This window comes from Podarcis gaigeae, assembly GCF_964106915.1.
Source record: "Podarcis gaigeae genome assembly, chromosome: 6".
Taxonomy (NCBI): Eukaryota; Metazoa; Chordata; class Lepidosauria; order Squamata; family Lacertidae; genus Podarcis; species Podarcis gaigeae.
The window spans coordinates 33,092,661-33,107,212 of NC_139682.1; the positions used below are offsets into that span (position 1 = coordinate 33,092,661).

At 44.5% G+C, this 14,552-nt stretch overlaps 1 long non-coding RNA gene across 1 annotated transcript in view; it reads left to right on the forward strand.

Moving 5' to 3' along the window:
- Window positions 1-685: 685 nt before the first annotated feature.
- Window positions 686-14,552, forward strand: part of LOC310848084 — a 101,133-nt gene continuing 87,266 nt past the window's right edge. Inside the window, exon 1 of the long non-coding RNA XR_014566144.1 lies at window positions 686-894. This is a non-coding gene — a long non-coding RNA (uncharacterized lncRNA). The remainder of the gene's footprint in view (window positions 895-14,552) is intronic.

Consider the following 14,552-nt stretch of genomic DNA (forward strand, 5'->3'; position numbering starts at 1 on the left):
GAAAGCTACGGATTCTCACGGTCTGCCTCTCAGCTGAAGATTTACCGAAGGTTGTACTCTGGGCGCTTGTGCCGAAAGAAGTGCTGCGTGTTCTGCCTAGGTGCAATATGATGGACTATTTCACAGTGAAATATGATGGGCCTATTAATAATTGCTGTCTCCTAGTCTGACCTTGAATGGAGCTCCGGTGAAATCCTTGTTAAGTTTCCTTCCCCTTTATTTACAGCTGGGAGTGCACAGAACGTTTCCTGCTGCTGCCTGTGTAGTATGAAGACCCGTAGCATATCAATGCATGATCACTGAAATCCTATTTGCCCTTTTTGGGGTATTGATGTAACCGCTTCCTGCTAGGAAGCACCTCTCTCTCTCTCTCTCTCTCTCTCTCTCTCTCTCTCTCTCACACACACACACACACACACACACCCTTTCCTCTCCACCCATGCCCCCCAACTCGCTGCCACCGTAGCTGACTTAGCAAGCTCCCCCCGCGCCCCCCCCCATTGATCAAGCAGGCGTACCGGTCTCCTCCTCGCCTGCTTCAGACTGCAAAGCTCAGCAAGTCTCACTGCGGGCGCTTGGAAAGGAGTTGGGATAGAGGGGAGGGGCTAAAACCACCCTCCGGGGTTGGATAATGAACTGCACCACGGAGGCGGAGGCGGAGGAGAGAGAGAGCCCCTTCACAATTAATGCAGGATCTTTATTCTATTGAGCCGCCTCTCCGCCAATGAGGTTGGAGCTCCGCAGAACACGGCGACGTACGGGAGCCCTGGAGGGGCGGGTGGGAAAAGCAACTGCAGCATTTTGAGGGACTGACCTGCCGGCTCGAAGTCTTCTGCCCGTGTGTGCGTGTGCGGACGCTGGTGTGTATCTGTGTGTCTCCGCACCGGCGAACGAGTAAGTTTCACTTTCCTTCTTGTTCTTTGCTTGCATCTGTGTCCGAGGATGTACTTCGGGGTGCATCAGAAACCAGACCTTCCCCTTTCCTCCCGCCTCTTCTGGTGATTGATCGTTCCCTAAGTAGTAGCGGGGCTCTGGGGCAAAAAGGTTTGGCGAGCGCAAGGGTGGGGAGAGAAACAAGATTAACGCCACAAAACGCCTCCCCTCGCTTTTAAGTTTACTGCAGCATGTGGAGTTATTTAGAGAAGCTAGTGGGGATCTCCTCGTCAGCTTTCTGCAGTTGGGCAGAGAATTCGCTGGCCGTGGTGCTGACCGGACGGTCAACCAGATCTTGTTTGGCCAGGAGTGCTGAACGGACAGCTCCCCGTGATTTGGCGGCGGTTTGGCGCAAGGCATCTTCCCTTTCAGGGTACAGTACTATGTAGATCCATGATAAAAGTGGCCGGTGGTTTACTTCTGATTGGAGCAAGAAAGAAAGAAAGGATAAAGCGGGCTGTGCCTTAGAATATAAGCATCTAAGCAAAAAGCAGCAACAAAAAAGACCCCATCCGTGTTTGTTCCTAATGATCCCAGGGAAGAGTCTCAAGATACCATAACCTCGTGTTCATGCCCCCACCTCGCCTTCAAGGTTATAGTCCAGACAGATGCAGAGGAAGAGGGTCACGCAAGCAGAGACACCAGAGTGGAGCAATTAGCATATGCACACACATGTACAGATATACTGTACAACACGTTCTGTTTCAGGGCATGCTGCAATCTAAAAATGCTGCCGATTGGATGGTATGTGCACAATAGGTTTATATGCACCTGATCTGCAGCACCTCATATGTAGATCCCACTAGTGCACTCAGATACTGGTGCAATGTGCTGAATACAGAGCTGGGTTCCCTGGAGAGAGTGCATCGCTAACTTTCCTGATGTAGGAACGGAAGGGTTTCAGAATTCAAAAACCAGATGTCAGATCTAATGAATACGAGGTTTAAAGCATAACAAGAACTCACCTTTGGAGTGGGTTATATTCATTGCAAGAAGTCAGTCTATTGTGATACGGAGCCTTTGTATTTCAAATCTGTGCCTGTCCGCAATGGTTGAGGCAGGAAATCACTCTCCCTGACATTGCTTAGAAGAGGTGCTGACTCAGCTCTCTCTGCTCCTGCTCAGGCAGGGTAAGATGGTTCCCAAAAGGGAAAAACAAACTGGGAACAGAACAATCCACTGCACCAAAAGGCAGATGCATCAATGTCTAAACACTGACCAATAGGGTCAGGTGTGAGAAAGAGGAATTGAGAGGGAAAGAGAGAACCTGCAAGGAAAAGAAGGGACTGCTGTGTGTGGCATTCTGGGGCATGCAAATTAAAGTGGCCTTTCTACATGGGTGGAACTTGCTGTTAGTAATATGTGATTGTGTGCACAGGTACACAGCCATGTGCAGAGAGGTTAGCATGTAGTGGGTGGAATCTATGGTGAGCCCACACCTAACTCCATGAGTGCAATTGCCGAAGAGAGGTCATGAGCAATCATGGAGAGAGCTGCCAGCTCACTGCATGCACTGCCCAGTTGACACAAACCTTTCTCCACCCAGCCATTTACCTGTGCATATGATTGCCCAAAGAAACTCAGTAAGTGTGAACTGCCTCTATATTTTAGTGCAATGAGCTCTGTGAATAAGGGATAGGGGGAGCTTGGGGATTTCAGACAGTTTATATATTCTGGGGGGGGGGTTGGGGGGAAGGAAATGTAACTATTGGCTGACTCTCTGAGGGGTACTGCAGGATGAGAGCTCTGGGGATGAGTCTGCTGATTCTTGGCTGGCTGGCACAGGGCAAGTCACTTTCCAAGCTCCCAGTCTATTATAGCTCTGGAGTGCTTACAAGATGAGATGGGAGATAACGATTTTCCAGCTCCTGAGTCATTAGCTCCGTCTGTTCCTGATAAGGCCTTGCTCACCCTTCTTGCTGCAGTCTCCTTTTGGAACACACGCACAGCCTGAACCAGTTGGCTGTCATTTACTCCAGACCTAGATGGCCTCGTTATACGGGTGTCAAGGCTACTTTGCACTCTTAAGAGTGCAGGTCTGAGCAGCATTAGATTCTTGCAGTGCTCCTGGGTTAACTTTTCTGATGCTGCCATTGGGTCAGTATGAGTCGTCTTCCACTGCTATACATCATACTGCTAGCTATAATGGGTCGGCAATAGTTCTCTGTGCCCTTCTTGGATGCTATAATGCTGGGGGGCTCCTTGTAAAATGATCGGGTTTTTCTAGCACCAGATAATCCCACAGCAATTTTACATAAAGCAGGAAAGAAAAGACTTTGTGGAGAGGTACCCAAAAGGCTTTGGTGCAGCTGCTGCATCCATCCATTGCCTCTGTAGATTGCTCCCTCTGGACTGCTTCATCATACATGAGATTTCCCCCTAGATAGAGAGCATCTCTCTGTGTGGGTGGTGATGGAATAAATCTATCACGACTGAAGTGTGCTTTGATTTTGCCGTGAGAACACGGATCAGCAAACTGTCATGTGTGAAGCACTTTTTTTAGAGTGTAAGCTCTGCAGCTATTGATATTGCATGGGTGGGGTGGTGACATAGGAATGTGAATGCCCTAATATTCAATGCTGACCTAGAGGCATGAATGTGTATGCTGTATGTAGTTCAGACACAGGATGAGGAGTATGTCTTTCCTTGCGTTAGGGATCTTTTTGTGCGCTTTTCTATATTTTTGTTGATCTCAGTAAATGTACATGGGTGGCTGTAAAAATGAAGCTTCGAATGCAAGCTAGTGTGTGCCAGGATATCCAGGATTTTCCATGTCCTGTTGTGATTACAGGTTTTTAATGGACATGGAAAGGCCGGATGCTAAGGGCTATGTGTTTATGGGTGTGTTATGTGATATTTGGTGTGGATTTGAGAATGGAAGTCATTGGAGGATCCCACTGTTGGAGATCACTGAATGCAAAAGCATTTAATGAGAATGTAACTGTCAGGGGAGCATCAATGAATACTGTAGTTTAACTGCCCCTATAGAAGATCCTATGGCATAAAGTTCAGATGAAAAATCACTAAGATGGACAACTGTTGTGTGAAAGTCCTTTCAAGCCACAATGTTCTCTGAAGCTAGCTGGCATGGCAGAGGCAGCATAGACATCAAGAAGACTGAGTCATCCTGATTTATACACCATCCCTTTCTACCGCAGGTACCCTCGTTCAGTTATAACTTGCTTGTAATGCTGGGGATCCTGGTAAACATCCAGGTTGAAAGTACATTCATGTTATATGTTCCCTATGCATAAAAGCCATTCCGTCCAATGTGGTTCTTGAGGATGCCGTGCTGTTGTAAGTGGTTGCCTGCACTGTGGCATTCTGGAAACTGTTCATTTTTGAACAGGGCAAAGAAATTAACTCTAAAGATGAAATCCAATGACATCTGTCTCTGTGGCTATTCTGAACTACTTTCTTCCAGTGTTTTGTGTTAGTCGTTTCCACCCTGGTATTTCTTCCACAGCAGTGTATCAAGCATGGAGGCCAGAAGGTGCTCCAAGCTTCCTCTGCAGCCTGGATCTATTCCCCATCAGTGTTCAGCTGGCTGAGTAAATCAGCGTTTACAATGTCTTTATCACCATCCTGTTGGTAGCAGACATAGATCACCTGGCAGTGTGAGTGACTCACTTTAGAATCCCAGAGCCTTTTGAAATACAGCTACTGCTATATTGCAAGAGCAAATGGGGGAAATGAAGCGTGGGAGTCAATGGTCATTTCCCCAAAGCTGTCCAGAAAGGCATTTCCTTTTGATATCTGCTGACCCCTTCTTCCAACTTGCTCAGGCTTCAGCAGGCTGACTCCAATGGTCAAGAGAAGGGAGTATGGGAAAACCTGGCTGCTTGGCATACATGATTGTGTCATGCCACAGGGTAGGGGGGTGATGAATGTCTGCATGGAATGAGGAAAAGCATTCATTCTCTGCAGACCACAACTGCACATTCTTGAAATATGTCTGTGTGGCCAGGCAATTAGCAGTAGGAGAAAAGGATCAGCATATGCTAATACTCCAGGCTAAGGCAGACGACACTGAGCAACTTCTATTCAGTGAGCAGGCCCCAGGCAAGAACTGGAATAAGTAGACTGGGGAGGAAGAGATGGTTCTGTTGGAGGCCTCTCTTTGTAATACCATGTACCTTGGCCATAACTGAATGGAGTGAACTTTTTGATTGTGGCCATGATGATGATGATGATGATGATGATGATTTATTTATATGCTGGGTTACCCCAGCTACTCCGGGTGGCTTCCAACAAATTAAAACACACAGAGTTTTATACCAAAAGGTCAGGTCTTAGTGCTGCAGGAGAAGCACAGTTTCTTTTCTTTGGCTCACTATCAGGCATCTGTCAACTCAAAGTCATTAACTCACTCATCCCTTTCAGATAAAATGGGAAGAAGGACTTTGACACATGTGACAACATTCTGGCATGTTGCTGAAGTGTGATTGGGACTCAATGGCTTTTACCAAGCAGCAAGACCCAACTATTTAAGGTCATGTAGTGAACAATATGGAGATGAGCTTTCAAGTATTCAACAACAACAACAACCATTCATGGTAGTGGAAGAATCTGAACCTCAATTTAGCAGCTCATTATAAACTTCTAATAATGATCTGGGGAGTGTATCTCCCAATACCAGAAGCTGTGGTTACACAACCATGGAGGGCTGTTGCCTTTGCACTATCCTTGTGAATTTCCTGGAGATATTTAGCTGGCCCCTTTTGATGTTAAAGATGCTTCACAAATCGATGCCTTTGTCTAAACCAGCAGAGCACTCCTTGCTCTTATCAATACTAGACTTTTAATACTTAATAATTAGAATGGTTTTTGATTCTGTGTATTATATAGTTTCCTTTAACCTGCCTTTTGCTCTGTATGTTGATTGAATAATAAATCCTGGCTGAACCATTGATTGTGATTCTTATGTTCTGATATACTTGCTGCTACAAACCTTAGCCTGTATGTAGCTGATGGCTTTCTTCTGCTTGGTGTTTTGGCGCAAGGGCATTTTGTCCTAAGAGTAAGGTTCAGCACATAGCTTTGTATGATGACTGAGTGCCTCCTCCTTTTGCACAGTTGGTACCTGTATGATCCAGGTACCTGCATTCATCTTGGGAGACCTAGAATTCTGGAGACATATATCTTTCCTCCTACATTCCACAAATCCTGCCACCACTGCCCAACACTTCCTAACAGCATCACTCATGGCTACATAGCTGTGCCTGCTTGCAAAAACTTCCTAAGAGCCACACTATTTCCCCATGGTGGTCTGAGTATATTCCAAAGGTTAGAGACAGATGGATGCCAACAGCAACAATATGTGTGGGTCTCCTGGAGCCTGTTAAACAGTGTTTTATTAGACATATGCACCTATTTTGTTCCCAAAGCAAATGATCTCTTTGGGTGGATAGACAGGATGTTGTTTCTTCTTTTCTTGCTGCAGATTCCCCTCTCCCTGCCGCACCAGAAACGGTGTGTGTGGCAGGGGGTCAGCTGCCATCTGCTGCATCATGTCTCACCAGTTTACATCATTTGCTGAGATCTCTGCAGTCTTCGTACTGCAATAAGAACTAGTAGTGTTTTGCAATGACTGTATGTCATGCATTTTATCTCCACATTCTCAAGCACTTGTTTTTACAGTTGGAAATGGCTAAGGTATAGAGTGTCACTTTCCCAAGGTCACACAGTAAAAAAGAAAAACAAGCAAACATGGGACAGCTAGAAAGGGAAGCTCCTGTTGCCTTCATCTTCTAACTGATAGTGAATGCAAATGGTCTTCCTCAAAATCCTTTTGTGTAATACTCACTCATGGACGGATCATCTTGAACTATTTAAAAATATTTTTATTCATTTTTAAGTTTAACAATGAACGTCACAAATAAGTCATATTCCTATACATATAAGATTCTCTGAATCCCTGGGCTTCCCTCCATCCCTCCACAGTTTCCATAGTTATTCTTTTCCAACTGCATCATATAATGTTCTCCATGTTTTCTTAAAACTCAGTTCTCACCATAGTTCTTGTTACATTGCAAGTGGTTTTTTAAAAATCCTGCTAATGTTTTTAATTGTTTACAGTGTTCTTTGAAGTAACTTATAAATCCCCCCCATTCTTTATTAAATTTAATGTCCTCTTGATCTCTGCTCTTCCTGGTCATTTTTTGCCATTTTGGCATAGTCCATCATCTTTATCAGCCATTCTTCTCTTGTAGGTATTTTATCTTCCTTCCATCTTGAACAGTGCTCTAAGCACCTGTGGTGTTGTCCAGGAAGAAAGCTTCCAGGTTGCCTGTATCAACATTTAAGTAGGGTGAAGCTAAAGTGGAGAATCTGGAGGTGTCTAGCAGTCTCACAATCCCACAGTTTTGTGTTGTGGCTGTGATGGAAGAGCATCATGCTCCAAAGGAGCTTTACCAGAATCCTCCTATGTCAGCCAAGCAGAGCACGTTCATCCTCTTGCTTTGCATCCTCTCATTACAAGGTTGCCACAATATATCATGAACATAATTACTAGTACTAGTGATGGATGAACTCCCATCAGTTTGATTCAGAACTGGCTCAGAAATTATAAGCTTTCTCTTGAGAACTCTTGGGAGAAAGGGAAAAAAATACTTTTCCTGTGAGTTCTTTTGTCTTGTGGCTCATAATGTTGGTTCATGTGTGCTGGGTGCACCTCACTGTAAAATTCCCTTGTAACTGTAGTTCCCAGTACTAGTCATGGAAGAGGAAACTGGAAATTCAAGCACTTTCCCTCCCCAAACAATCAGTGCTGGAAACAAGTGATGGTTTTAGAAACAACAGACAGATGGAGAAAAATAGCCAAATGTCAGTACGAAATAAACAAAAGGAATTTACCTAAACAGAGAAGGAACCTGAATGGATGATTTGCTCACATAGTGAATGTTTCATTGGCTTGGGCTGATGGGAGCTGCCTGTAGTGCCTGGAGGGCGCCAGGTTGCTGAAAGCTATTCTACATACTGTGCTTCTCAAAGTAATCATATTGCTTAACATTTACTTGGTGCAGTTTTAAGTTATTCTTATTTTATCTGATGGTAAGCCTAAAGTCAGGGACTGCCTTACTATTGGGTTTTGTTAAACCATTCTGGAAAACGTTTTTCTCTCCCCCTAAACAGTAGAGTAAAATGGTCATGAGCAATATCCAAACGGTGCATTCTGCCAGTGCAAGGTTTTCCATTTGTGCAACAGAAATTATTTCCTTTCCTTTTCCTGTGTGTACCTGTGTGCCCTCCCCCAATCTGCTTCCAGAGTGTTGGGGAAAATGCCTATAACAGATTTAGGAGACTTGTGGAGGGAAAAGAGAGGGGGAATTCCATTGCAAACAGAAACACTGAAGGAACATGTTACTTAGCAGTACATTGGAAACAACCCAATATAAATAAATACATTCTGAGTGCTTAAAGTGTGTGGCATATGTTACCTCAGCAATTCTAACAGCAGCGTTTTCAGACAGGCCAGTATGAGAATGCGCTCATTGTCGATGGTGGGGTGGAGGATCAGAATAACACTTGCTTTATGATCACACCTTTCTACTCATTCTCTTATGGATAGTTTATGCCATACGCCTGTTTTGGAAACATGCTCCTTGACTGTGCTTTGGCAAAGATCCTTTAGTGAATTCCTAGCTGAGGTGAGCTTGAAACCAGGAACTTGCAGCTCAGACAGCTCACACTCTCAGCCCTTGCATGAGACTTGCTCTCCAAATGCCATTTGCTTATTAGTCCTCATCACTGAGTTATCACTGTGACTAAGTGCCATGTCTGAGTTGCAGTGGCTAATTTCTCTTCATGGCTTCTTTCATTTATAATGGGATTTTGATAACATCAAACGTCCTCAACTATCGGATAAACTAAAGCTGGCACAATTACCAATTCATTAATTCAATCTCAGCAGATAATCTAGACTGCCCATAGCAAGGATCACCAGTGTACCTGTATTTCAGCATCCACTTTAGAAGACTTTGTTTCCTGCAACTTCTGGGAGCTGAAGTAGCCTTCCCTTCAGCCTACCAACAAGTGACTTTGCATATTGAGGGCCAGCTGGCCTAAATCCAATGTTTTTGAACTGCCAGACAACTTGGCAAATCCTCTATTCATTCTATCATGACTCAGCATTGCAAACCCAACGCAGCCAGTAAAAATTTCCCATCTTCCAGAGAGCAAAAAATAGACAGGTATAGCTTTATTTTCCATGTACTATATACATGATTGCATATGATTGTTATAGGAGTGCCTTTTTATAAGTTTCTTGTCCATAGCTTCTATTCCCATAATGCCTTGGAGCTCTAGGGTTCACAAGAAATGAACTCAGCTCATTTTTAGAAATGGAGGGGAGGGCGACTTGATTAGAGAAGAACTATTGTCTCAGAAATGAGAGAAAACAGTGTTTTCTGCCTTACCCAGGCCAAGAACATAAAAGACTTAGGATTAGCTGCAGGAACCCTCTCCAGCTAACGGAGACATTTTCATTCCCGAGCTTACAAAAAGGTTCTCTTTATTATATTGGACTAGATATGGGGGTCAGTCCCTGCATGATTCCTGTGAATCCCTTCTGAATTTGCAACCCATAGCAGTTAGTGTGAGCAGTTAATGTGTGTAGAATGTGGGGAGAATCAAGGCACAGTATAGCAGCTTTAAAAGTAAACTCCATTTCCTGTGAAGGAAATAAGAAATAGCATGGCATATAGACATTTTAAAGATTCCTTCCAGCATAGTCTCCTCCAATAGGGTAGTATCCAACAAAGTCATCCTAGCATATTCCTTCATTGCAGGGGGTTGGACTAGATAATCTACAGGGTCCCTTCCAACTCTATGGTTCTATGATTAGTACAAGGATTTCTGTTTTCGCAGCAGGTCTTCCTCTCCCCCTCCCCCAATCTTTTCTGAGGGTTTCCCCAAACCTCCAGAACAGATAGGTGGTGTATGGGAGCACAGGAGAGAGGAGGGAGAGAGGAAATTCCATTCTATAGGTGAAAGTCCTTATGCTAACAGGATAGTTTCACCAAAAAAATATCCAGTGTTATTCTCAGCAGGCTCTCCAAAACCTCCATGTTTCCAATAATTTTTGTTTTCAAGTGATTGCAAAGAGTTCCGGAGTTTGTGTTGGTAGGTAGATGATTGACCACCATTGCACTCAGGTACATGTTAGTTGCAAAGCAATGATTCAGGAAGGTTTTTCCATGGTTTCTTAAATTTCCCAGCTCCTGCCCTAGGTGCAGTCTGAGAGAGAGAATAGGTGCTCAAACCCAGTCTTGGTTTAGAATGCCCCAAACTTCATTGGATACTGCTAGAGTAACAGAGAAACAGATTCCACTCTGAGAGCTCATCCATTCTTTCAAAGGGTGGAAATGCTGAGGTATGTGTTGAGCAATTAATTAGACAGGAAAGATACAGCACCACAGAAACCACAGGTCAGTTGGATGGAAATTGCAAAATTCATGTAAAGTGCTAACAGGATACTCAAACCTGAGGTCTCTTCCAGACTGTTGCTTTTTTGCAGCAGGATTTCATTGTATACAGCAAGTTCAGGTTGCCAAATTAAAGTGGATTTGGACAACAAATATGCTCCCCCCCCAAAAAAAAAATAGACTTAAGGAAGATGACGGCAAAATGCATGGGGAAGTGTGCTTGGTAGAACATAACACAACCTCCGTGCAAATAAATCAGGATGAGTTCTCAGTTAGCAACTGATGTTGTATAACCTTCCCACAAACAAATCAAGAAGGAACAGGTTGAGTAGTAATCAACAAAGTCTAACACAGAGTAGACCTACTGAAATTAATGACCATGACTAAGACCCTGTCTACACCATACATTTAAACAGTCATAACTTCCCCCAAATAATTCTGGGAACTGTAGTTTGCTAAGGGTGCTGAGAGTTGTTACAATACCCCTTTTCCCCTCTCAGAACTATAATTCCCAGAGTTCCCTGGGAAGAGGGATATGTGATGTTCTGTTGTTGTTGTTGTTGTTGTTGTTGTTGTTGTTGTTGTTGTTGTGTTTTTGTATACCCTGTTGGAAGCTGCCCAGAGTGGCTGGGGCAACCCAGTGAGATGGGCAAGGTACAAAAATAAATGCTTGTTATTATTATTAATGCTGTTGCTGATGTTTTTAATTGTTCAGCCACTCTGGTAACTGTTGCTCTGCAAGGGCAATAGGAGTCAACTAAAAATTCTCAGCGCTCTTAACAAATGACAGCTCCTAGACTTATTTGAGGGGAACCCATTTAAAGGGGTTATAACAGTGCTTTAAATGTCTAGTATAGATGGAGCCTAAACACTCAATAGGAGAGTGAGACTTAGCTGACTACCACCCATTGCCTGGGTGGGTGGAGCCAAAGATACAGGTCACTGTTTAGGTTGACCATCTCTCAGACATCTTACTATGGGAGTTGTAGTCCTAACAACCTCTGGACGATTCCAGGCTGATCAACTCCTGCTTGCATGGTGGGGAATAGAGAAGAGTCCTACCTCCAACATCACCTGATGCTTCGGAATACCAGTTGCTGGAAGCCACAAGTAGGGAGAGTGCTGCTGAGCTCTGGTTTGGCTTGTGGGCTTCCCATAGGCATCCAATCAGCCCCTGTGAGAACAGGATGCTGGACTAGATTTGCTGCTGGCCTAATTCAGCAGGACTCTCTTATGTTCTAAGCCAATTTTCACCGCAACATGTTAAGGCTGCAGTGTGCAAAAGACTTAGTCCGGGCTTGTTCCCAAAGCAATTTCCCTGGTCTTGCCTGAGTGGCTTGAAGACTTGCCCTTAATTCTCCCCACTCCAAGAGGGAAATGTACCATGATGTGCTTCAGTCAGCTTACTGCAATGCTTATGTGAACGACTTTCAAACTAAGAGCCGAAAGGAAGATCAAATGAAGGGAATGTGTCAAGAGCCACCGACAATTTTACACTTGCAATTTTACACTTGCAGTTCTCTGCTCTCCTCCCTACAGTTCCTCAGCTGCTCTTGTGTGGCCTAATTATGTAGCCATATCTTTCCCCTCTCTGATCCAGCCCTGCAGCCTGGTCCTGCCTACACCAAAAAATTTAGGGTTCGATCCTGCCCTTCTTTTTTATGTGAATCGTTGAAAATCCACCTGCATGAGCAAATCAAAGAAGGATGTGGCCCTTTCTATGAGTGGTGGCCTGGAGAGAGTAAACGACATGTTCTTTGTATTTAAATCACTCTTGGAACGTACTGCCTGACATTACTCAGCCATAATAAGCCTTTTGCTGCAATGGATGCTGCAGTACACGCCATGCCAGACTGAATCCTCCCTGTTCGTTTGTGCTGTTTAGTGCTACGCTGGCACAAATTTGAATCTGCCTGCTCCCATTGCCTTAGTTGGGAGGTACGGGGAGCAGTTCAAAGATGACGACTCCTTGCAACAATAGTTTGGGGATGTTTAGAAAGTGACAGGACGATGCAGTCAAGGAATGAGACCCTGTGGAATTGACAGAGCGGTGAGCTAAGCTACAAGGATTAGAGGGAGCTCAAGTCGTATGTCTCTATGGAAGAAATGTTCAGTATGAAGCTCCCCAGCAGATAGAGAAGGTTTCTCCCCCTCTCCCCTCCATATTCTATTTTGAAACTGGTTGTATTACTAGCATGCTTTGTTGGGGAAAATTTAGCCATCAAAATAAATACAAAATTGGCAAAAGATCTGCTTGATTTTTAACTACCCACTAAGAGATGGCAGCCCAATATTCAGTTAAAACATTCAGTCCTCTATATTCATGAAGCTACAAGAGTGACCCTATCCAAATTACTGGCCAAACTCTAGTGCAGAATTAAACACACCTGAGGCCACTGGATCTGTGTTGGCTTGTGGCCAGTTCTGGTGCAGTGTAGCAGTTAGTGCAGGGTGGGAAAGCTTTTTCAGCCTGAGGTCCAAATTCCCTTCTGGACAGCTTTCCGAATGCCAGAAGTTTTTCAGAGGGAAAAGTGAGTGGAGCAATGGGTGGACTGTCAACCTTTGTACAGTAGGCTAGTTTCTGCAGATGTACCGCTCTATCCCTCATCCTGGGGAGAGTGGGGGTGGCTAGGAAGGAGGTGAGGAATAGAGAGAACCACAAGGGCCTGATCGAGAGGCATGAAGGGCCACACCCAGCCCTTGGATCTCAGGTTCCCCACCCCTAGGCTAGAGTATTTGAACTTGAGTTCCAAATTTCTTTTAAGATATGAATCTCATTTGGTAATTTGGACTAATCATTATCTCTCAACCTAACCCATCTCTCAGGGTTGTTGCCGGGATAAAATGAGAGTGGGGAAACCATGTATATTACCTTCTTTTCAGGGAAAGTGGATTATAAATGTATGTGGCTCTGAGGGTGCTCTTCTGCTGGGTTCTAAAACCAACAATGCAAGTGTGATGGTGAGCAAAAACACGTAAGTGTTTAAACAAGCATTTTCTTGCATTTTTGCCTTTTTTGTTTGTCTGAGATGCAGTTTTGTAACAGCACCATGATGATGGAGCAGGAAGGGGGAGAATATGACTTGATTCATGGTGTACTTCTCAGTGCCACAACATCCAAGGGTCTCACAGGCATCAGTGAATTGATCTTCACACGTCTTAATTTGAAGACAAGATAGCAAAGACACAGAACAGTTTAAAAAGCGATGTAAAAGAGAGAGGAAGAAACAACTGCCACTTCTGAGTCCCATTTTACGGAATGTGTTTCTACCACAAATTGATTGCAAGAGCAAAATCTTGGGTTGTGCAGAAGGCAGGAGTAAAAGCATTTCAGAGGCACTGAGATAGCATTGAAAACTTTCCCTGAATGTCACCTGGTGTAGTGCATACAGTGGATAATCATAGAAAAGCAAATAAATGCTTTTCTAAGTTCCAAGATTGCATCTGTTCTGAAATGAGTGTTTCCCATTGTCCGGGAACCTTTGAAAAGAAGCAGAAGAAGCTCATGTTCAGTACGGAATAAAACATCAGTCATCCATGATTTGATCATGGATGAAGAGACTAACCTGGCATATATAACCAAAACAGGGTGCATGGCCTGGGTGGCGCTATGCTAACCCAGCTGTGCCCGCCCAGGTACTTGATGTAGCGCCACTGCAAGTCAGGGGGACAGGGCATTGTATCACTATCATCCACAAAAATTCCATCTGCCTTGCCAGGAGAATGACCCACATTCAAGGGAATGCTTGTCATGTTGGGTCACAGAGAGCGAATGGAGATATTGTTAGCATATTTTTCATCCTGCTGCACTACAACCTATCCAGCTGTGCTGGTGAAGGTAACTTGGACATGTCATGGGCCAGGAGTCAGCTTCACCTGCTGAACAGCAGCCTGAAGGGTGAGAAGGCAGAATAACTCCACCTGCAGCTGATCAGCCTTCAAGGTAAGGAGGAGATGAGAACCAGCTGTCTTCAGCCTTCTTAAACTGAGCTCTCAGTAGCAGATAGATACTGGAAACAATGCCTGTGGTTCCTGGCCCCTTGGCTCTGCGATTATCTGAATTCCCTGACCTCTGGACTGTCTCATGCCGTATGTGGATTCTCAGGCAAGTGTTCCTCAGAGACTCGTAGCCCCTGCTTGCTTGGCAATGGGATGGGACCATGACAGGATGTGGTGTTGCAGACCCCCTTCATT